Source organism: Nannospalax galili, unplaced genomic scaffold, assembly GCF_000622305.1.
Source record: "Nannospalax galili isolate Female #2095 unplaced genomic scaffold, S.galili_v1.0 scaffold1220, whole genome shotgun sequence".
NCBI lineage: Eukaryota > Metazoa > Chordata > Mammalia > Rodentia > Spalacidae > Nannospalax > Nannospalax galili.
The window spans coordinates 1,372,409-1,376,495 of record NW_008346901.1 but is presented as its reverse complement, the minus strand read 5'-3'; the positions used below and the strand labels follow the sequence as shown (position 1 = coordinate 1,376,495).

Below are 4,087 nucleotides of genomic sequence, written 5' to 3'. Positions count from 1 at the left end.
CCCCCCAAAAGGTTTGGGATGAGAGCGAAGTTTCAGGTTACAGGAGTCTTTTGATCTTTTTGTAGCTTCTTGGATTAGTGGGGTCAAGAGAGGCGAGCGTACAGCTGTGGTCCCCCCTCCTCAGTCCCTAGTTCTTGCCCCTCCGTCCCTAGACTCCCAAGTGGGGGTTCGTTCATCTCCCCGCCAAAAGGAGCTGGGGACCCACCAACAAAGAGGCTTTGGGACCCGGGCGGGGTGGCAGGCAGGGCTCCCGCTCCGCCCCACCCTAGGAGGGGGAGGGCCCGGCGCCCCCCCAGGCCGTCGCCCCGGCCACAGGCTCCCCACCGCTCACCTCCGCGCCCGCGCCTCGGGAGCCAACTCCGAGGGCCACCGAGTCCGGCTACTTCCCGGCTGCGCGGCGGGCGGGTGCCGACTCTCCCGGCACCCCGGCCCCTGGCCCAGCCTCCACAGCTGGGCAAAACCAAGCCGGGGGGCGGGGGAGGCCCGCTACCCGGGCACTGCGGCCACGCTGCCCACCCCGACTGTCCCGCGTGGGGGCTGTACTGAAGGACACGAGAGGCAGCCGGGCTACGCGCCTCCTCCCGGTGGAAATGAACGAGCCACAAGCCGGAAAAGGTGAGGGATTCCCTTGCTCTTCCCCCTCCCCGGCATCCTTTGGTGGCTCCATATTTTGCATAGTGTATTTACCTCGGACAGGAAACAACCGCTGGTGGATGGATCTCTTGGAATTCACTCTGCTTGGGGCATCTTTAGCAGTGACGAGATAGGTTTAGGCGTGACACCCGGCCGCACAAGGCGGCAGGAGAAAGAAACCAGATGCAAACGTTGCAGCGGCCGCGACAGCCGCCCCGCGGATTGTGAGGAAGAAGCGGAAAGTCTCCTCCCCAGTAGCTACTTCGGATGGAGGGCTGGTTCGTGCCTTACCACCTGTGCCGCCCCCGCACGCCTTTGCTAGCTGGAACTTGGGAAGAGAGTCAACTTTAAAGGGAGGGGAAAGAATTAGTGGAGAGGGCATTCATTCTTGATTCATTTGGGTTTTCTCCTCCCCAGATTAAAAGCAGAGGGAAGGAAAAGGCAGCCAAAACACCCTAGAAACAAAGGCAAATCGCAATGACGTGAGTCACCGGGAAAGCGCCCTCCACCAGATGTGGTGCGGGGCGTCAGCGTTAAGTCACTTACGCAGCAGCGCTTGCTGCGGTAGGTGGGCGGGCAGACCTCGGAGAGCAGAACTTTGTCCCAAAGTCTGTCTCCCAGGGGGCGCTGGCAGGCGCAGGATGATGGGTTAGGGAAAGGGATAGAAAGATTCCGGAAAGGAGGTCATTATACCAGAGATTCGGGGTTTTGAATGCCCTGGCGTTGCGCCTTCCAGAAACTGAATCTTCTTTCACCCCAGTCAACTTCCTCCAGTGTAAGGGGGTGTGGTTTATTCCAGGCTTCTTCATTTTAGACAGAAAATGACAGGAAAAGCAGTTGGGGAAAATGAAGACGCGGCGTAATGAAAAGGATCAAGCGAACGAAGTTGTGACTTGTGCTCTGACCTGCGTCTCTAGCGTGAAGGCCCAGTTCTGAATCTATTGCTGATTACTTTTGTGGAAAGACAGACTGCTCTTTTTTTTTTTTTTTTTTTTTTTTTTCAAAAAAAAAAAAAAAAAAAAAAAAAAAAAACTGCAGAGGCTGGAGACTGCAGAGATTTGTGCAAAAAGACAGTTTCATTAATTTGCATCTTCAGCACATTTATCCAAATTCCTTTTTCTTATTTTTAAAAGTGTTTTGCAATATAAATGTGAAATGCTTTGGGGGGAAAAAAACTCAAAAGCTGTAGTCGTGTTTTGTACGGCAGTCGTGGAGATGGTTATGTAAACCTATACATGTTCTAGAACTCATAAGACTACACCAAAAAGGACAGGTTTACTGTCTAATTTTTATAATAAAGCAAAGGGTGTGGGGAGAATTGTGGTGATGCTCAAGCATGACCTTAAATCGGATTCTGTCAAAGAACAATCTTGGTCTGGCTTAGAATTTAGAAAAATAGCACATCATCTCATCTGATCCTCAAAACGGCTGAGAGGCAGAGGCAAGATAGGTCATCACTAGGACTGTTGTCTTGTGGTTGTTGCTGTTCTGTTTTGTAAATGAAAAAAGAAAAACAAAGACTAGAGCTTTGACTTAATGACACCTAAGGGTCTTCTAGATGCCAAGGTGATCATTTTACAATTATTTCATCTACTCTTCACATCAGTACTAAGGTCAGTTTTCTCACTCCAGTTTTACAGATGAGAAAACAGGCACAAAATTAAATTATAGAAACTAGTTCAGATGAAAGATGGAGGTGGGAACCAGGCTCAGATCTGCCTGCCTCTCATATATATCCCATATCCCCCCCCCTCCCCCAGGACAGATTAAATCTGATCCATTTAGGGTTCAGGCATATCTGGCCTGTGGCCAAGGATAGCTATGAATATATCCCAACACCAAAACAAAGCATAAACTCACTTAAAACATGAGGGGGTTTTTGTTGTTTTAACTGGATCGCACACTTTTGCGTGAACTTTGTAGAGGACAGTGTCCTGTCAAAAGACTGGACATACTCAAAAGGGGCAAGATAGGCTGCACACTTGATTGTCTTTTAACTCCTTGTCCCAGCAGCTAGCAACTAGTTAGGGCTGGAAACATAAAGTCATTTATAGCCCTGATACCCATATGCTGTGTGTCGTCTTACACTGCTAGAACTTACTCTATAAAATAGAACCATGAGTAAAACTAAGATTTCCATGAAACTTGAGATAGTCTTTGTAGTACTCTCAGCAATACCATCTTTGTTTAATTTTTCTCCTTCCTGTTATTCATTATAATTTATTTTATAACCTTGTTATGGATAGTAGGCCAAGGATGAAAAAAGGTCTCCTTAAATTAGAGTTGCCACAATTAATAAATGAAAGGACAAAACCCAGAGTTAACCTTAATTTCAGATAAACAATGAATACTGCTGTGTGTCCAGTTAAGATGGGTCTTCCACCTCAGTTCACTTAATCTAGATAATCCCTCACAAGCGTGTACAGAATCTTGTCTCCTAGGTGATTCCACATCCTGAGAAGTTGTAATTTATTATTACAACTCTACCCTTTGTCAACTTGACACCCAAATACATTGCTTTTACACCGTAACCTTCCCTCCCTTGATCCCACAATCTCATAATGCAAAATGTATTCAGTCCTACTTCAAAAGTCCCCCCAGTCCTTAACCATTCCAACACTGTTTAAAAGTGTAAAGTCCAAGTCTCACTTGAAAGCCAAGTCCGGCTCTTAATTGTTAGCCCTATGCCCCAGGTGATGATTCATATAGAGACACACAACTTGCCAATATGCAGGGAATAAGAGGCTGCAGAGTGATTATTCCTGAAATGGCCACCTATATCAAACTTTTGCCTCCCAAGGCTTCGGGATCATTGTGGAAGAGGGGGTGGAAAGATTCTATAAGTCAGAGGTGGTAGATGACCACAAGGAAAAAGAGTTTTCCAGACAGCTGGTCAGTTACTCATATGAACTCACAGCAATGGTGAGAGCGTGCATAAGACCCACATAAATCCAAGCCAGATAAAATGCCGGCATAGAAGTGGGAAAGTAGACAAGAAATCCCAACCCTACCTGAGTAAGTATTGGCAAGTGATGGCTGCTGGGAGTCAGTCTCTCTTAAAGTTGTGACTCTTGGTAGATTAACCAGGTTCCAATGGATAGACCCACATCAAAGGATATTTGGGGACACAAATTTGACTCTATAGGCCTTTAGATATATAGTAGATATAGATATATAATATATATTATATATAATATATGAAATTGGGGGCAGTAATGGAAGGCACAAATAGGGGGAGTGGATCTAAATATAATCAAAATACATTGTATGAAATTTGCAAAAGTTCAATTTAAAAAAATCTTAGACTAAATAAATAAAAAGTTATGTACTTCGAATATACGATGGTACAGAAAAAACATTACCATTCTAGACGAGAAGAATGGGGGCATAGCAAGAAAATGTTAGAACACAGGAAGACTGAAACCCAGCAGGGAAAACAGCAAATCCTGCAGCT

The 4,087-nt window shown here is 46.1% G+C and overlaps 1 protein-coding gene across 3 annotated transcripts in view; it reads right to left on the bottom strand.

The window, feature by feature from the left end:
• The window catches only part of Tpbg (trophoblast glycoprotein), a 3,336-nt gene extending 2,493 nt beyond the window's left edge, over nucleotides 1-843 (bottom strand). Inside the window, exon 1 of one of the 3 annotated variants that reach the window (XM_029568467.1) lies at nucleotides 688-843. The gene's annotated coding sequence lies outside the window, so the exon portion shown is untranslated. Of the gene's footprint in view, nucleotides 1-205; nucleotides 308-331; nucleotides 460-687 lie in introns of those variants that run through there. The other 2 variants (XM_008843362.3, XM_029568468.1) reach the window with 2 other exon arrangements.
• Between the last annotated feature and the right edge of the window lie 3,244 nt (nucleotides 844-4,087).